The sequence below is a fragment of the Dipodomys spectabilis genome, unplaced genomic scaffold, assembly GCF_019054845.1.
Source record: "Dipodomys spectabilis isolate Male_0828 unplaced genomic scaffold, ASM1905484v1 ptg000032l, whole genome shotgun sequence".
Lineage (NCBI taxonomy): Eukaryota > Metazoa > Chordata > Mammalia > Rodentia > Heteromyidae > Dipodomys > Dipodomys spectabilis.
In genome coordinates, this window is record NW_024870709.1 from 31,426,542 (window position 1) to 31,447,433 (window position 20,892).

The 20,892-nt window shown below is 39.7% G+C and overlaps 1 pseudogene; it reads right to left on the reverse strand.

The window, feature by feature from the left end:
- Positions 1-7,695: 7,695 nt before the first annotated feature.
- On the reverse strand, positions 7,696-9,456 carry LOC122105571 (annotated as a pseudogene).
- Positions 9,457-20,892: the final 11,436 nt, after the last annotated feature.

A 20,892-nucleotide genomic window follows, 5' to 3' on the forward strand; every position in this document is an offset into this window, starting at 1 on the left:
GTGACTGAATTTCTGTGGGTCTGAGTTCTTTGTCAGTGAAATAAAGATGTCACACAAATAAGCCCTAATAACTCCTATGTTTTGAAATTCTACATTTTATGTGTCAGAGCCACGGGATAATATCTCAGCAGTAGGAAAATTACTCCCTGTGGTTAGAGGAGTCAAAGATGATGATTATACTTAACACGGATTTGAAGACTAGTTCTTATAATTTAAAGAGTAAATTGAAAGAATCAAGATATAGTTTAAATGGACTCCATGATTATTTGAACCATAATGTCTTTGAGTAAAACCATTTCCAATTTGGCACTTTTTGTACTCTGGCTTTTAAGGTGATTTTCAAGATCCATAAGTGAAGTATAATACAGAGACCTAGATTTTATTCTCTCTTCATTATCAACTTTCTTCCTCATCCATGGCAAGTAAATTAACTTTGCTAAGTCTTCAGGTTGTTTTTTTGTTTTTGTTTTTGTTTTTAAACTGACTAGATAATAGGGGTCTATTGCAAAGAAAACTATTATAAAAACTTCTTACAAAATGAAAGCATATGTTTGCCTTCTCTTGGCTATACTGATTTTAAAAGTAATTGCTTAGAATTTGCTATGTTTAACACATGGTTTCACATGATGTATTTAGAAAAACTAATCAGGCCTGTATTCACTGTCTGATGGTTAAATGAAGAGTTTAGTTCCAAATACTGGCAACTTTTCCTACACCTTGGTCCTCAGAAAAAAATTATGAACTAGGTAAATTTTACTTTGCTTCTTTTTCAGGCTTCTTCTCTTCAACTTGGGACTTAAAAATTTTTGGTACTGAGGTTTGAACTCCAGCTCTTGCTCTTATTTAGCTGAATTCTAACACTTGAGCCATACCTTTAGCCAGGCTTTTTCCTGGTTTGTTGGAGGTGGATTCTCAAGGACTTTTCTTAAGTCATAACTAGTCTCAAGTCCTAACATTCCAGGTCTCAACCTCCTGAGTGCCTAGGATTACAGACATGAGCCACGGGTGTTCAGCGTCTTAGACATTTGTAGACATTCTTACACTTACTTCTGCATCCTGCCATTTCTGTTCTCTCCTTATTCTTGCTAATCACAGGTAACTTATCATACTGTTTTCTGCAATGTTCTTTTCCATCTACAAAGATTTATTTTTTGGTTATTATTATTTGGATTGTTTGCAAAGTTTCCTTTTTATTGTGAAAATACTGTACAGAGGGGTTACAATTACATGGGCAAGATAATGAGTACATTTCTTATCAAGCATTGTAGCCTCCTCCTTTGTTTCCCCTTCCCATCCCTTCCTATCCTCCCTCCCCAACCCAGTTATCCCTCCCCCCGCCCCACCACACCAAAGTTGTAAAGTTTGTTTTTGACATAACGACTTGTACATCTCATTGTTCCAATGGGTCCATCTGTATCCCTATTCAAACAATTTGTCTTTCCCCTTCCCCTCCACAAATTATACCGACATCAAATACAGTGAAAGCAGGGGTTATACCATGGGGGAGAGACATACAAAGCAACAAAGAAATAATCTTATAAATGTGTTAGATACAAAGATCTTTTTAGAGGAAAAATTTTATGAACATGCTTCTTTTAATGTATAAATAATTGGTATAATAACTTTCCAAGGAATGTAGTGGTTTAAACCAAAAGAAAATCATACAGTAAGTATCTAACTCTAAATTGTTGAAGATTCCAAATTTTATACCTAACTGGGAGGGGACACTCTTATTTATTGAATGTACAGTGGGAGTCTGATACTGGGAATGGAGTTTTTACTATATATTCTCATATTTTGACATTAAACTACTAGACATGACCAGTTTTGTTTTGACATGGTGTCTACCTATGTACCCCAACCTGGCCTGCAATCTCAGTAAGTGTTCTAGACTGGCCTTCATCTTGTGATTCTCCTGCCTCTGACATTTGAGGGCTGGGTTTTACTGGACTACTATATCTGGTGATGCTATGCTTTTTTCATGTACAGATAGAAAACTATACTTAAGAAAATAAGTAATTTATTGAAGGTTATGAAGTCAGTAAGTGTAAGAACTAAGATTCTTATCCTGGTTTGTTGGACTGTAAAACCTACATTTTCTTCAATCACATTGCAACTTTGCAGTTTTGAAATGATACTTTGTAAAGAGCTATAACCCCTGAGGCTGGTCATGTTTAAAGCCCCTATAGAAGTGCTCTTTTAACTATTATTTGCCATGTAATAGTATTTAAATTTTAAAACATCTTTAACAGTTAGAACCATATTTTCCTATTCAGTCTGGGTTTCCTATAAATGAAAATGCTGAAAATAAAAGATAAAGTAAAATGAAAGGCAGCTTTCACAATACTCCAACACAAGGGTGATTGCACAAAACACTACTTAAACCTCAGACATATGTTTTTTCTGTCCATTTTATGTTAACTTTTACAAAAATATACTGAAAATAATACAAATGAATTTCCTTTCTTATAAAGCCTCTCTAAGAAGACAAAAGCTTTATTTTAAGGATCAGGATCATGTGAGATATTTCATCTTTAGATGTATATTAAAAGACTGCACTAGGAAAAAAAAGACTGCACTAGATAAAATTTAGAACTGGATAAGTCAATCAACACATTGTCATAATCTACTACGTTAGCATTCCCCATTGTAAATTGAACTAAAGTCTATGGGAATACTGAGAGAAGGTTGAAAATAAAAAGACCATGCGGATGAAAAAGTCAGGGGAGAGAAGCTTTATTGTTAGCAGAGCTAACAAGTCAGGCTCTCCTGAGGAGAAGAGAGAAAGGTGCCAATTGGCTCCTTGGAGGACCCTTTTATATCCTTGGGGCCGGAAGTGGGCGATGCCTCACCTACTGCACAGGACTGCCATTGAGGGTGGAGATTAGTCTTCAAGGAAGGCCGTTCCTTACATATTCACCCTTTTTGGTTTAATATGTACAGTACTAGGCAGGGAATATGGGTGAAGGTCTTTTCTTCTGGAGCTACTTCCTGCTGAGAGAGGGTGAGGTAGTTCAATGGGGAGGGGAGGGGTGCCAGGTACTGTACACGAAGTTGACCAAGGTCATGATGGTTATGAAGATGTTACTTGTCCAGAGTGGGGTCCTCTGGTTCCTCGATGACTGGAGGAAGACTGGGTCTAATATTTCTTATCTATAGAGACAGGGGTCCAATGGGCTCAGAGATGTATGAAGGTTCATCAGGCAGGTGATGCTTAACGTGCTGAAGATGAATCCAGTGTGGACAGCCCTGAACCTGCAGGGCTGTGGGAGTAAAGAGAATTACTGAATAGGGTTCTTCCCACTTAGCAGAAAGCTTGATGGAACCAGGTACCCATGGCAGATAATTTTTTTGAAATGTAGGGTTCCCAGCCTTGATGGAGGGCCTGGAAGACAGTGTGGAGGGCTTAGGGCTCTTCTGATCCACATATTTCCAGAGAGAAGTGGGCAGGTGCTGAAGGAGAAAGGACAGCATTGGAGGATGTAAAGGAGAGTCCAAAGTCTGAAATAGAGGAGGCAAAGGTGGGTGGCCATACATGACTTCAAAAGGACTTAATATTAGAGGCTTTTTTGGCAAGACCCTTAAGCAAAAAAGAGCCAAAGGTAAAGGCTTTAGACAATCTAGATGCAGTTCAAGGGACAGTTTGGTCAGAGTTTGCTTAAGGGAGCAGTTGGCACGTCCCACTTTCCCCCAGGACTGGGGGTGATAGGGAATATGAAAAGACCAGGAGATATTTAGAGACTTAGCCAATAGCTGGGTCACAGAGAGAGAAATTCCAGGCCATTGTCCATCTGGATAGAAGCAGGCAGGCCAAAGCGGGGAATTAATTTCTGTTAGAGATGCTGAGACACAGAGGAAACACCTCTATCCATCCTGTGAAGGTATCTACATGCACCAGCAGGTACTTCTATTTGCCAATGGCTTGCATATACGTAAAATCAATTTGCAAATCCACTCCTGGGAGGTTACCTTGAGCCTGATGTGTTGGAAAGGAAGATGGCTGTACATTGGTATTTGGGTTTGCCCTCTGGCATATTTCACAGGTCTGTGACAGCTTCATGATCACCTGGGATTAGGGGAAGGCTCTGTTTTAGGAACTCTCTTAAGGTCGTATCTGGAGGTAGAAAAGATGGTGGAGGTAAATAAGGACATCTTGCCTAGAAGGAAGGCAAGAAACCTCTATTATTGGTAGCATTAATGCCCATTGTTTTGAGGACATCACAATCCATTTGGCAGTTTCATCCACCAGGTTGTTTCCTTTAGTTACAACTGAGTCATCTGACCAGTGGCCCTGCTGTGAATTATGGCTGAGGGGAGAAAAGAGGCTTTTAAGAGCTCAGTAATATATGAACCATTTATTACTGAGGTCCCCTTGGTTGGTAACAGACCTCGTTCCTTCCAGAGAGCTACATGACAAAGGACGGTATGGAAAGTATATTTAGAGTCTGTGTATACTGTCAGGGAACGTCCTGAGGCCAGGTGGAGGGCCCTTGTTAGGGTTACTAACTCAGCCTGTTGATTGGTGGTCTGTAGAGGCAGACTCCACAACACCAGAGATTGACACAACAGCATACCCAGCCACCAGTGAGCCTTCCTAGAGGAAGGAGCTGCCTTCAGTAAACCAGGTAAACTGGGAGTCATTTAATGGCCCCTCACTATTGTGGTCTGGGTAAGGTAGCAGGTCCTCCAGAGTCTCCAACAGAAGTGTGCTAGTGAGGTCTTTGTATCCAGAATGGATAATAGGGTGGAGGGGTTTAATGGAGGGAAGAACTGGAAGGTTAGGGTGGGGTCCTCTACCAGAGACACCTGAAGAGAGAGAATACAGAAGGAAGGCATAGTTTGTAGCCCCTTCTAGGTTAGTAACTCAGAGAGGTGATGGTGGGAGAGGATGGTCAGGGCTGTGCCAAAGGTTAGCTTCTTTGACTTCTGTATTGGGACAGAAGAGGCAGCTAAGACACGGAGGCAAGGAGCCCAGCCCCTAATGGTAGAGTCTAGGCGTTTTGACAAATAAGCAACCAGCGCAAAAAAAGGTCTGATCTGCTGACCTAAAACTCCCATTGCAAAACCTTGGTTCTCAGTTACATACAGAAAGAATGGGCGTGTAAGATCTGGCAGCCTAAGAGCAGAGGCCTGTAATAAGGCCTGTTGGAGCCTCCTAAAGGGAAAAATAAAAGGAGGAGGATAAAAGGGGTTCCTCAGGTGACCCTCTAGCTGCTTCATATAAGGGGCAGGTTAAGAGGGAATAGTTGGAGCCGGGTGCTGGTGGCTCATGCCTGTAATCCTAGCTACTCAGGAGGCTGAGATCTGAGGATCACAGTTCAAAGCCAGCCCGGGCAGGAGAGACCGTGAGACTCCTATCTTCAATAAACCACCAGAAAACCGGAAGTGGCGCTGTAGCTCAAGTGGTAGAGCGCTCGCCTTGAGCTGAAGAGCTGAGGGACAGCGCCCAGGCCCAGAGTTCAAGCCCCACGACCGACAAAAAAAAAAAAAAAAAGAGGGAATAGTTGGGGATCCAGGACTATCTCAGGATAGCCAGGTAGACCCAAAAAGGAGAGAATCTCAGACTTAGTGGAGGGGGTAAGGTAGTTCGTAATCAAGTGTTTCCTGGGGATAGTAATGGCCTTGTGCATGGGAGTGAGCTGAACACCCATGGACTGCTGAATTATCTGTACCTTATTGGGTAAGACTCTGTATCTCCGGGAGGCCAGAAAGTTAAGAGGTGTTACCATATGGTGGTCACACAATAGCTTGATGGGACTGCGAGGAGAATACCATCCACATATTGGATAAAGATCGATGGTTCTAAATTTAGGTCTCTTAAGTCCCTCGCTAAAGCTTGGTCAAACAGATGGGGATTATCCCGGAACCCCTGCGGCAGCACAGTCCAGGTAAGCTGAGCTGAGGTTTGGGTGACCATGTCAGTCCATGTAAAGGTAAAGAGGTCCTGGGAAGAAGTAAACAAAGGGATAGTAAAAAAGGCATCTTTTAAGTCCAATACAAAGGCAACCATCATTGGGATTGTGGAAAGCAGAGTGTAGGGGTTGGGTGCAATAGGGTGTAAAGGGATAACGGCAGCATTTATCATGTGAAGGTCCTGCATGAGGCCGAACGAGCCATTGGTTTGGCTATTATTAAGATGGGGGTATTATAGGGAGAGTAAGTGAGACAAAACAGCCCTTTTCTCAGTAAGTCTTTAACAATAGCTTGCCATCCCAGAAGACTGTGGCGAGGGGGGGGATACTGGGGATTTGCAGGAAAGTGTAGGGGGTCCCTTAGGGAGATGTGAATAGGAGGGTGGTGCTTAGCAATAGAGGGGTTGTGAGTATCCCACACCTTGGGGTCCACCCCTGAGGGTAGAAAAGGGAAATCTAAGGAGTCACTAGGTGAGCCTACTAAAGCCATCAACAAGGAGATTGTGGGGGAGGCTGAATCAATATCATGTTGTGACAATTGGGAAGGGCATATGGTAATAGAGGCTCCAAATTTGGCCCAAAGGTCTCTACGCAGCAGTGGAACTGAACAGTGGGTAATAACAAGGAAGGAGTGACAAACGGTCACTGCTGAAAAAAGACAAATGACGTGGGAGGGGGAGGTGTTGGGGGCTTGTAAGGTTTTCCCTCCACCCCGACTAGAGAGGTATTAGTTATGTAAGTCTGGCCATGGAACTCAGTGAACACCAAATACATAGCACCAGTGTTTACCAAAAGCAAGATGATCTTAACCTGCAACCAAGATTATCACCCTGGGCTCCTGTGTGGTGATAGGAGTTGTCAGGGCTCAGTCCAGGGCATCCTCAGTCTTCTCCAGCAGCCAGTCCCAGAGCGCCAGGAGGGGGTGATGTGGTCTTAGTGGATGGCCACCATCCATGAGAGGATGATGGACAGTCCAGGGCCCAGTGCCCTGAACCACTGCACTTGGGCATGGCTGGGTTGGCTTTCCTGGCCAGCTGTGCCTCTATGGCTTGGCTGGCCACATCGGTAGCCAAGGTTCCCCTCCAGTGCCCTCTTTGACCACATCCATAGCAGGACCCAGGTGGACCCCATCAGGAAAGGGTTGGTTGCAAGGCCTGAGGCTGGTAGATTTTTACTAGAATCTGGTACTTGAGTTTTTTGGCCTTTTCCTCCCTGCCATGATACACCTTAAAGGCTGCCTCCACAGCCTCACTAGTGGGTGTCAGGGACACCCACTAAGATATTTTTTAGTCCATCCCGAATGTCTGGACCGGATTGATTAATAAAATGAGTCATTAAACAGTGTTGTCTGTCCATAGACTCAGGGTCTAGGTTAGTATGCTGAAGGAGGGTCTGACTCAGTCTGGCCCAAAAGGCAGATGGGTTTTCATTTTTGTCTTGTATGATTGCAGTCATTTTGTCATAGTTGATAGCTTTGCAGCCCGCCTGTTTGAGACCCTCAATTATACAGGCAATAAATTGTTTTCCCTTTTGGCGAACACCTGGGGAACTGTAGTTACAGTGAGGCTCCTGGTTGGGAACTACCTCAGTCCCAATTGGATGATGGGGGTGGTCTGGTGGGTCTCATCTTCATAGCGGCAGGGATTTTTACCAAGCCTCCTGCTGTTCCCCTAGTAGGAGGGTACCACTCAAGATTACATAGACATCTCACCGGGTTACCTCATAGGCTTGGAACACATGCTGCAGCTCTTGTAGACACCTTCACAGGATGGGTTTCCCACCATCAGGTTGGTGGATCCAATGAAGGTATCTCAAAATTATTAGATTGAGATGGTGGGGGGGCAGGGATGACCAGGGACCACAGCCTGGGGAGCCTGTGAGGAGTTACCAGTTTCTGTGTCTAATTGCAGCATGGACAGATGTGTTAAAGGCTGAATATTCCAGAAGAGAAGAATTATCCTCTGCTGGAGCCAGGCTGTTGCCAGGACATGGTGAAGAGTCTACAAACTCTGGGTCAATGTTGTGCAGCAGCTCCACTCTGAGGGACAACTTTCTTTCACTGATGTTCACTGTTTTCCACACATCAAACCCATCCAGAAGCTTGGTGCCCTTGGTGTGTCCCCTGGCCAGCTTCACGAGTGTTGACATTCAGTCAGAGATGTGGATGAGCTCCCGGTTCTTCACACCTGTCTGTTTCAGCAGAGGGCTTGCCACAAAGTCCACTCCTCAAACACCTCCTTCCCACAGGCTCCATTTTCGTCCTTCAAGGGGCCAGTTATTGCCTCCTGCCAATGTCTGCCCTCCAATGTCTGTGGAGAAGATGAACGCCATGTTGTTCTAGAACCCATAGCTTTTTAAGGCTGCAGTGACATTTCCTAGTGCTTCATCCATAGAGGACACCACTGAGGCATAGATTTTCCTGTGTTTATCTTGGATAAAGTCATACAGCTTCGAGTATTCCTCAGGGGCCTGAAGTGAGTCATGGAGAGACTGGAGAGCAAGGTAGAGACACAGAGGCTTCTCAGGTGGATGTGTAGCTAGGAGGGCTGTAGCCCTTTCAGTAAATCCATTTGCTGAGAACGTATTTTTTATATTCTGTTGCAACTTCTTCACCATCTCGAAAATCAAGAGCACATCGTGTGACATCCAGAGCACCAATTAATATACAGTGCTCATGAGAATACCAACCTTCACTTCCTAGAAGATCTCCACAATAGGGATCAAATCCTCGGTGCGTTGGAAGGCATTCTTTCCCAGGTGCCATTTTCCGACCACATGAGTAGCACGGAGGCCTGCTTCTTTTAGAGTTGGGGCGGGCGGGGGTTTTTCATCCAGAGGAACACAGCTGAGCTGGCAGGCCCTGAGTAAATGGTGCGGTAAGCCCACATGCATCTGGCAGCGGCCGGTGAGCAGCTGGGCTGCGAGTAGTAGTTGTCCAGCCACGCGCCAGGCGCAGCGTGTGGATAGATGAGCCTTGGAAGCTCCCATCGCTCCAGCCCCTGTCGTCGGCCAGCAGGAAGACCAGTGGGAAGCCCCCCACCCGCGCGGGGCAGGAGCGGCAGGAGCGGCCACAGCACCCCCTGCAGGCCCGGACCCCTCCCGCTGCGGTCGGCTCCGCCAGCCTGGGCCTTGCTTATACAAGCAGGAACTGGTTCGATCCCGGGGTTGCGGCACCAAAAATGAAAGTTAAAAAAGTGGCCCCCAAAGTCAGGGGAGACAAGCTTGATGGTTAGCAGAGCTAAAAAGTCAAGCTCTCCCGGGGAGAAGAGAGAAATGGCGTCCACCGGCTCTCCAGGACCCTTTTTATACCCTCGCGACGGGAAGTGGGTGGTGCCTCACCTACTGCGCAGGCGCTGCCATGGAGGGCGGAGATTGGTGTGCGCGGGGAGTGTTTCCTTACGAAGGTCAGATAACGTAGTGGTACGTTTGACAGTACAGAGACCTTGTCAATTCTTTGCACCAAAATGCTACTGGGGAGATAGAGTCTGATTGTAGTTTTGATTTGCTTTACCTTTATGGCTGAGGATGTTGAATACTTCGTCATTTAGCTTTTGCATTTCTTTTTCTGAGAACTGTTCAGTTATCTACTTTTGACTTGTTTATGCTTTTGTCGCTTACTTTTTAAATTCTTTATATCTTCCGTATTTTAGTCCTGCATCTGCTGAAATTCCACTTAGGAAAATATATTTGCGAATTATAATTTTTGATAGAGGTTTTGTCATGTAGTTTTTAAAACTCAACGATAACAATCAAAATATAAACATGTAGATGACAAGCACACAAAATTAGTGTTCCTAAGGAAGTTCAAATTAGTGCTCTAATGTGATATTACCATACACCTATTAGAATGCCATCTATCAACAGCAGGTCACAAGTACACATAAATAGCCTGTTGGTCTTTGTTTCTTCCTGATGCTTAGAGATTCTTTCCCCTTTCATTATTTTATTCAATATATTTTGCCACTTACTAACACAAGCAAGGTCATTATGCTTAAGCACACTGATTTTTTTTTTTAATTTTTAAGTTTTTTTTATTGTGAAAATACCATACAGAGGGGTCACAATTACATGAGCAAGGTAATGAATACATTTCTTATCAAACATTATTGCCTTTGTTTCCCCTTACCATCCCTGCCTGAGTGGTGGAAGAAGTTAAGAAAAACCACTACTCAAAATAATGTTGATAGATAATACTGTTTACACTCAGTAAGTTAGGAGTGAAGGCTAAAGATCAATTAAACAAGCCTAAAACAAGGTAAAAATGAACACAATATTTAGTTAAATATAATTTGTCTGATGGTTGCTATTTTGTTGGCTTTAAAACTGGCTCTAAGTCAAGCAAATAAATCCATCAAGTTTATATTGCCAAAAAGGAAAATGAGAAACAAAAAATATAAACCAAAGAAATAAAGACTTCTAGTTATTTCTTTGAAAATAGTTTCACCAGCTTCTTAATTCAAAGTCTCAAATTTCTGGAATATTGTAAACTATCAATAACACATTAAAAATGGATTCTAGAGCTCTGTTGACAATGCTCCTTCATTCTAGAAAGTTTACATCCATGCAATATCACATAAATGTTTTTATGCAGAGTATTCTGATCATTTTGGATATTAATAATAAGCACAGTTTACAGAAGGAATAAGTATTTAGACATCATAACAACTCCAATTTTTCCTAAGGAATATTTTTCTGTTTTCAGTACACTTGTCAACACATGCTCAGAAAAACAGAGGTAAGATCATCTCTGTTCTTCACAGATAATAATTAGATGAACTTTTTGATGATTACACATTTGATGCCTCTGGAAAGCTACAAGAAATAATGGAAAATAAGAACCCGTTATTTATTTTTAACAGTATGCCACTGCAATTACAGTGTAATACAGGAAATGTTCTACCACCTACCTAGAAAGCTGCTGAGAAGATAAGGAATCTCCTGAAGGGACAGATTTATATTAAGTGACATTTTCTTACCTAGGCCAAATGTCTCACTACATTTTTCTCATCAAAGCCATCATAACTGATCGTACAGTTAGTTCACAAGGTATTTAAACAACACAAATACCCTTCAACCATAGAAGGAAAAAATGGTAAAATATAATTTAAAAACTCAACTATTAAAAGTTGCTTAAGGATAGTAGCCTTCCTTATGTTTAATAAATGCCAAAACATACTGAAGAAAACATAAACAGAGAATGAAAAGGTGAGAAAATATCTAGGAATCAGGTAGAAATAGGGGTCAACGGGCCATTCTTAGGCATTCTTGTGACCTACTGGTGGCCACATCCAAAGAAAAAGGCAAGACTCAGAAAGGGTGGAAACACAATGTTCAAGGTAAGGGTAGGCCTTGGTCAGGACTCCAACTCTGGCAGTGTCCACGCCCAGGAGTAGCTCAGAGGAATAGCACTACCGGATGCTGAAGATGGGGACAGTAACGAAGGGCAATCCATAATTCCCTCTATCCATAGTGCTTTCCCATTGCTCTAGGCATCTTCATCTCATTTTGAGTCTATCTTCTCAGCTCAATGTTGCATGAAACTTTTCCTGATCACCTTATTCACGGGGCTTCTGTATTTGTACTCACTATTCCACTGCCTAATTATTCTCTGCATGCTAACAACCATTTTCAGTGTTCTTACTTTGTTTTCCTTAGCATCACATTGTCCATGCTTGTTTTGCAGGGCTTTTGCATTCCTAAATCTTCCTCAATTCTAGTCATATAGATAGCCTCCCAGTAAGAGGAAAAGTTCCTAAAATGCCCTACATTAGCAGATGGAAACAATATGTTTGCCATCAAGAACAGCTGCAGGAGACCTTTGAGACCTTCTGGAATTTGAGAAGTGAAGGTCAATGGAAACTTTCCTTTGGGCTTTCCCATGGAGATTCAACATGGAGATGCTCACAGTAGCTGTGAGCTCTGGAGGGAGCAATTAGCTTTGAAGGGAGATAATACTAAAACTTTAAAACTCTACACTTTGTGATTTGGTTTGTAGGGGCTAGGCAGGGAGTTAGGAGACCTGATGACCAAGACCAAACCATCCTGGTCTGATGACATTAACAGAACTATGCCTGATGCATAGCACTGTCATATGAACCCAAGCTTCTGTAGCCTTAAGAAAATGACATCTCTGAGCTGAATCATCTAGAATAATAAACTCTTCCACTTAATGTGTCAGAAAATTATATGGTACATAATTCAGTTCCCATGAAAATCCTTCCCTTTTCCTCTATGGCTGCAATGCCCAGTAAAAACTCAGAATCTAAAGGCTTTCAAGAAAGCCAGCATTTCTCTACTGCCCTGTTTCAAGAGTGTACTTTCACATTCTGTTGCTTTGCTTCACATTAATGAACCTGCTTCTTTCTAGTCTCCTGTGTCCATCCTTGATTCCTTCTCTGAAAATACCAAGAAACTTCTGGCCCCCAAACTGGTATTCTAGACATAATAAAAAACCACTTGCAATACTTGAGATTAACTTCTTTATTTGCAGTAGAAAGGTACACTTCCTGCCTCTCCTGAAGTATAGGAATTCAGTAATTTCCCAGTATCATTAATTGCTGAGCCCCCTTCCAAAGTATATTTCCCTTAGCATCATCTTATATGGTCATATGTACATAGCTTTTGACCTTTTCTGTTTGTTCTAGACATATACTGTTTATTGCAAATAAGGGAAACCATGAGACTTATGTTTCTTTGGGCCTAACTTACTTAACTTAATATAACTTTTTCCAATTCTTTCCATATCCTAACAAATGGGTGGTGTCATTCTTTCCAATGGAGGCATAGAGGTTTTATCTTTGCTGCTGTTGTTTATTTATTTATTATTATTGTGATAAAGTGATTTCATAAATTTTACAAATTTCATAGTCTTGTAAGATAGTGATACTTAAAGTCACAAATACATTCTAACCTTCATGGAGCAAATTGTCTTTATCCTGGTCTATAAAGTTTGTGAATTCTATGAGCTTTGACAATACAGCTATTTCTTCCACATTGAATGATATGTACATTTCTTTCCTTTTGCTTAGTGTCAGCTATTCCCTCTTTTCCTCTCATACCCTCTCATTGCTGTTGTTTTTAATGTATTTATAATGTACTATGTGATTTTTTTTGTTTCTTTTGTATGTTCTTCCCCCATAGTATAAGCCCTTTTTCACTGTATTTGATTCCAGTGCCCTGCATCTTGAATATACATTTTTCTAATTTGGGGAGGGGAAGGGAAATAACAAAATGTTAAAACAAGGATACCTGCTTACCCATAGTAAACAATGAGATGTATAAGACACTATGTTGAAAACGAACTTTACAACTTTGAAAGGGGAGGGAGGAGTTGAGGAGATGGGGAGGGAGGGGATGGTAGGGAAAAAACAAAGGAGGGGATAGCAATGCTCAGTAGGAAGTATCCTCATTACTCATGTAACTGTAACCCCTCTGGTACAGTATCTTTACAATAAAAATATATATTGTAAAAGTAAATTTCATCTACTTACTTTCTATTCTAAAAAAAGTCTTCCAAAATGGGAACATTTGAGAAAGCATAGATAGGTGGTCTTTGAGCAGTAAGATAAGAAGGGCACACACACCAAACTATAACCATCCAGGTTAATCCTGGTGATGATCCTGTAGAGCTGGAGAGGACTACTTTCTGAAAAAGAATAACCTGTTCTCACAAAGGTTATGAGGTACCTTCATATCCCTTTAGCTAAATAAGTACTGTCACTAGGTGTGAGATACTTCCTAGATACTTAGGAAGCTAAGATCTGAGAATCACAGTTCAAAACCAATCAGGGCAGGATAATCCATGAGACTCATCTCCAATTAACCAGCAAAAAGTTGAAAGTAGAGTAGTGGCTCAAGTAGTAGAGAGCCTTGAATGAAAAAATTGGACTATGCCCAGGCCTTGATTTCAAGCCCCAATATTGACACAAAACAAATAGCAACAACCACAATATAACCGAACCTGAGAACACTAATTATCTTGTCTAAACATTTTAAAATTAGCAGAGTGTATAGTTATTAAGAATAGGATGTGTAAGATGAAATATTTAAGAACTTACTAAACATCATGACAGGTCATGTGAGTTATTGGGAGTAGGGTCAGTGTACAGGTGAATTGGGAAAAAGAGATGATGATCTTCTGTCTCTCTTACACTCATTTTTGAGTCAATCTAAACAAAATAGCATGAACAATACCATGTTAATTATTTAAACGAGCCTTCCAGAAATGAATAATTGACATTTTAATATCAATTTACTACCAATAATAAAATAATATCAATATTGGTTTATTAAGCCACTAAATAATCATTTACAGTATTTATTTAAATTACTTTTCCTGGGTAGTGATCATTACGTTCAATTCTCCAACTTGAAAAATTCAAAAGTACAATATAATATTGATATTTTTGAGGATTTCTTATTTTGTGGACTTATGTTTACTTTTATGACATTTCTTCTATAAAGTGCCTTTTGTTCTGTGACTTCCTTTCATTGATTTTATTTAGTCTAGTTTGGATCATCTTGGATAGATTACTTTCGTTTGGTTCAGTTTTACTATTGGAAATTCATTATTATGTCAGGGCTAAGGGCAAGACAGCTGAAATCCCTTATTTATCACTTTGGTAGTTTCAGTGCTGAATGGTGAAATTCAGGAGAGGCATTTTGAAGTTAATGTTTATGTAATTTATATATGAAATGTCCCTTCCCAATGAATGGTTTGTGTGTTGAAGGCTTGATACTAGCTGGCAACACTAGTGAGTAAGGAATAGAACTCGAGGATGACAACTTCACCAAGGAATTAACCAACTGATGACTTCATAGATGATTGGAATAGTGTCAGTTAGGGAATTCACCCAGGGAACAGGCCATAGGAAATTGCCATTAAATAGTATGTTTTGCTTCTGGCTCTCTTTTTTCTTTCTATCTCCTTCTCTTTCCTTCCTCTACCTCCATTTTTTCTCTCTTTTCCTCTCTCTTTGACTTTCTCTTTGTATATCTTTCTCTCTGTTTTAGTTGCTCTTTTTCTTAATATCTCTAAACACGTGTCATGTCATATAAACAAACAAAACAGGTTGAAATGATTCTTATACTATTTAATTCACCAGTTTAAAGAGGATCTAAGGGAATAAAATTAGCCACATAGTGGTAAATGCAAATTCTTTTTTAGTACAATAACCATCCTTAAACACCTACAACATATGGCAAGAGAATTCAACAGAATGATTACATTTCCTTGGCGGAATTACCTGTAAGCAAATTTAAAAAGAAGAAAATTAAATTCATGTGCTGTGTAGCATTCTATACAAACCTTACCATAATTGTATTTAAATTTGGGTTCTTTCTTAACAATTGCATTCCTCGGAAAATTAGTGGGAGGATTGTGAGGGGAAGAAAATAGATACTCAATTTCCAAACAAATGGAATTTATTTTCAATGTTTTGCAATACAGTTGCAATTTGCAATAGAACTGTTTACAGTTAAGAAATGAAGGCCAGTTACTTTTAAGTAAGTAGTCCTGAAAATCACAAATTACAGCTCATTACTTGGAATCCCATAGATTTTAGTTTAAAATTTGACTCTCGGTAGGAAGGGGAATTGGCTGGGAAGGAAGAATACACGTAGTGGTGGAGTGTTAAGAGCTATATTTTTGGATTTTTCTTGCTGTTGGAAAATAGACTAAAGAATTCCATATCACACTCAAATTTGTCATCATGATAACATGAGTAAAAATAATTTAGTAATAGTCATATGATTTGATTCACAAAGAGCATGACCTTAGCTGCTATTTTGTAAGTGGAAAATCATGATGCAAACTATCAAATTAGGAAAACCAATAGCCTAGGCTGTACCTGGGTTCTGACTGGAAGTTGAAAGGGACCTTTTGAAAATGTGGTGTAGAGCTATTTATATTATAATACTCTTCATTAAAGAAAAATACTTCTGAGAATACCCTGGAGTAGTAAATCAAATTAGCCCAGAAATGTATATTTTTAATAAGTAAATTGAAGGATTTTAAAAATGGAAGTATAACAATAAGTTACAGAAATCTCAGCCAGGCAATCTGGTGAACATTTACATATAAAAATTGCCTTGTAACTGTTGTTCAGAATCAAAATACAACAAATTTCTATTTAGAATAGTCATCTTCCTTTATGGTCAATAAAGCACTCAGAGAAAGACACTATGACTATGCCTTTGTTTCATTCAAAGGGAACACAGAATTTTTTTAAATGAATTCTTTCGACATTGTGTACTCACCTAGGTTGAGTGAATTAAAGCTGCATCCTGTTTTAACTTGAATTGCATTCTTTTAGTTACATTATTGCATTACAGATATCTGGGTAGTCTTCTAGGTCCCTTGGAGTACCATAACATTTTAAAATATTTCATTCATACCTTGAAAAAGTAGTCTGCAGTTGATATGATGCTGACAAAAGTGAGAACTTCTGTCACCTATTTGGTCACAGGATTTCAAATTTAAATCTTGCCTTTGATTCAGAGGTGTGAGTTGTTGGGCTTGTGGGACATATAAGGCCCACAAAATCCTCTGGTGCAAGATGGCCAGATATGCTTTTCATATGATTCTCAAGGCCCATATGATATCCAAGGCCCATACGATGTCTATTTGCCTATATTGGTAATGTTTCCTTCTTTTTTGAATGATGCTGTATATATGCAAATTTCCCGCAGTAGAAAAAAAAGTTTCCCATCCCTGAATGGTTACAGAAGTTGAGTTCATATTTAAAGAAATGTTATCTGGAATAGGAGATGCTGGTGGGGATGTGGCCAAAGAGAACACTACTACATTGTTAATGGGAATGTAAACATAGTCAAACACTCTGGAAAGCTCCTCAGAAGAGTGAACATAGAGCTTCCCCAACAATTCCACTCCTGTTCATTTATCCAATAACAGACCACAACAAGGCCACACCAAAACTACCAGCACTACTATATTCATTGCAGCCTTAGCCAAGATACGAAATCAACCCAGATGCCCCTCAGTGGACAAATGGATCAAGAAAATGTGGTATATATACACAATGGAATTCTACACTTCTATCAGAAAGAATGACACTGAATCATTTGTGAGGGAATAGAAAGACTTGGGAAAAAATATATTAAGTGAAGTAAGCCAGACCCAAAGAAACATAGATTGCATGGTTTCCCTGATTTGTAGTAATTAGAATGTGCCTATACATTTATAAGTAAACACAATGGATGCTAAAAGACAAAAAAATTACACTTGGACATGATAAACAGGACTGTAAACATTTACACAGTGAGACCAAATGAAGATATTCTCAGGAGGAAATCATAAAGCCTCAATAGTTATGTACATAGGATTATATAAAATGATGTGTTTTTAAGTGAACTCCAAGAAATGGAAATGAGGGTTTGTGTTGTTTTGCTTTTTGTTTTGTTTTTGTTTTCTCTTTTATCACTGATTTTGATTTCTGTACCTTTGGTTTTGTTTGTAAGTTATCTGTTTGGGGGAGAGTCAGGGGAGCACATAAATGGTGGGACAAAGGGTAAACAAATGCAGCAGTGATACTCACTAGACACTATGTTGAAAATGAACTATACAATCTGTGGGGGAAGGGGGCCAGGTGGAAGAAAACGAGGGAAGAAGAGCCAGTGTTCAAAAAGAAACGTGCTCATTACCTGACTTATGTAACTACAACCCCTCTGTAGATGTACAATAAAAATAAATATTAAGGGCTGGGATGGTGGCTCAGTGGTAGAGCGTTTGCCTTGCATGCCTGAGGCCCTGGGTTCAATTCCTTAGCACTATATAAGCAGAAATAGCTGGAAGTGGCACTGTGGTTCAGATGGTAGAGCAATAGCCTTGAGCTGAAGAGCTGAGGGACAGCGCCCAGGCCCAGAGTTCAGGCCCCACGACCAGATCCAAAAAAAATATTAAAAAACTAAGAAAAATAAACATTATCTAGGAGATCTTTCTATGAATAAACCACATAGAATGCTTCAATATATTGTCATTGTAGGGTTTATTACTTTCTTTGGAGTAGGCAAGATCAATAGGTACACATTAATAAGAAAAAAACTGTTAGGAGAAACATTAATAAATTCTACTTTTACTCAAGAAAAGGAAAGATGGAAGGATAAGACAGAGGACAGTAGTTAAGTAGACTGCAGAATTTTAGGCCCCTTTTCAATTACTTTACAGCCACTTTGAGTATATTCACGTTCTCCCATACCATGCTCTCTTACTCAACACATACTTTGGGGCCCATCCTAGATGGTATTGAGCACCCTGCTTTCTTACCACTTGTTCTGAGAAAAATACCAGCATCAAATGGGCAAGATCTCATCAGTACTTTCTTTCTTTTCCCAAGTCTGGGCATTATGATCTATGTTGACAAGAAAACCTTAAACTGCTGTTGGCCTATTCAGCCCAGCACTGACATTCTCTTCACAAGCAGGCAATACTGGAATAGAAAGTTTCAGTGATATTTTATGAATAGACCTCCAGAATTCACCCTATTCTCAAAGTATTACATTCTGGAACTACCATTGGAGCCACTATTATGAGCTCATTGAACAGTAGTCATATTTCACAGGTAATATAATTGTGAACATACTAATGACCTTTAATTTGACGTTGGAATTGGTCTTTTGTTAGGTCAGTAAGTAATCCATAAGAAAACGAGCCAAGAGCAGGTGAAGAAGTTATAACTAAAGCAATAGTTTAAAACTTAAAAAAATAGTTTAAAACTTATTGCAACACTCAGTATGAAATTATCTGTGTGTAGTTATGTTTATGCATGTGTTGTATGTGTCTGTATGTGTAAATTATCACAAATATATGCACGATCGATTATTTCTTCCTATGTTTTCTGCAATATGTTAGACTGGATTCAGGCTACATTTCAGCTTAATAATGCTGGGTTGAAAGTTATGACAACATTCAATTCTGATCATTCTCTATTGTCAAAATTTATTCAAAGCTGAAGAAGTAGGATATTCTGAAATCACTTCAAAAACACCAAATGTTCACAAAAAAAGACATTTACTTTAGTGATGACCCCAGTGGTTTACATATTTTTCATTGAATAACATGTAAAACTTTTTCCCTTCCATCTTCAAATTATGCTACTCTGCAAAGACAGACGATTTACTGACAATTCCTTTGGCTTTCTAACCATCAAAAGTGATTTACATAATGACTGCTGGAGTTTAATTTTTTTCATGTTTAATGTTCTCAAAATGATGCATACTGAAGAATGAAGAAAGCTTCTGAATTTTTTATATGGAAGGTCAGAAGAGAATTTTTATTTATCTTTGAGAAATTGGGCAACTGAAGCAAGAAGAAATAATTGACTCATTTGAGTGAATCAAGACAGACTGTCGGAAACCTTCTTGCTAGATCATTACCTAATCAATTTTTCACAAGTCTATGCCAGAAAGAAACTAATTTCAGAAGATTTTTACCCTAGCTTTAATGAATTTTCTAGCTCAACATCATTGATGTGAGGAAACCTGTCTCAAAATTGAAAGAAAGTGTGTCCCTGTGTAGGAGTATTCCTCTCCAGGGCAATTTCTAGAGCAGTTTGGCCTTTCATTGTGGGAGGAGGGATCAATATAAATATTTCCATTATTATCTCCTTTCCTTAATTTAATACTATAATTTTTCATAAATACCATAACAGATATCTGAATGTTAGCCTCCCTCGATGATGTAACAGACTCCTACTCCTCATGTACAAGTTATATTAGCACAGTCAAACTTGATCAGTTCATATCACTTTGCCTAGCCCCTTCAATGGCTTCTCATGTAGAAAATTTAAAAAAATAAATTAAAAAGTTGAAAACCTTATATTGGCCCCAAAAAACCGTTCATTTTTGATCCGTCCCTAATTTCACATCCTGTGCTTTTCTTCTCTGTTCTTTCCTCCCCTATATCTCATTGGCTTGCATGCAGAACTTTAATGGCACTAACCATCCACCCAGCTCAGGGCCTTTTCACCCACTGAGATACCATCTAAAGTGATCTTTTTGCAGCTGATATCATGACTTGATCACTTACTGACTCATTTCCTTCACTCCTACCATTTTTTCAGGTAGAATATTTCTTGATGACTTTATATAAAGGTTACTTCTTCTCTATTGGCTGCTAACTAGACTCAGACATTTCACATCTTCACTCTTAAGTGTCTTATTGCCTGTTTTGCCAACTATACTCCGAACTCTCTGAGCTTCTATTCACTTTATTTCCTGATCTTTTTTCAAACAATAGAGAATGGTATGCACTTGATGTTTAAACCTTATTGTTAATAAATAAAGGAAGTAGATAACAGAGCAAAATTATAATAGCAAAACAGCTGAGTTTGGGCTCAGTGTTGTTCTACTTTTATTAGTAAGACATTACAGCTGGCCTAACAGGTGCCAACCCAAATGTTGGAAGCTCACAGAATAAAGGAAGTTGGTGAAAGTGGTAGTGATGATTGTACTCTGGGTGTGTGTGTGTGTGTGTGTGTGTGTGTGGTATATTTATGCTTCCTCTCTGAGCAATGATACCACTGTGGAATACCCTAAAGGTCACCTAGACATAAATCATGAACCTCACTCAATGCAACAGGTGTGACCTGGAGACCTTATCCTCTACTTGGAATTTCAATAGTTCAATTTAATTATCACACACCAAAAAGCACTGATTTTAAACAAGTTTCCAGATTCTGCTCCTTTTCCATATATATTTTAGTTTATGTCTTCCTTCTGTGATTCTCAAATTGCTTTCCTTTACACTTGTCTCTTCTCTCTTGCTAAAAAATGCCCATTTTCCCAGTCCTAGAATATGGCCTTCATGAATCCCACCTGATGAGAAAAGATCTTTTATCCTGTCTCCTCTGAAACCAGGCCAATCCACATTCTGTTCTCAAGAGGCAATGGAAGAGTGGTCAGATTTCAAATAAGTGTGGGCAAGGAGCAAGCTTTGCTCTGCTCTGTAGCTGTATCATAGACA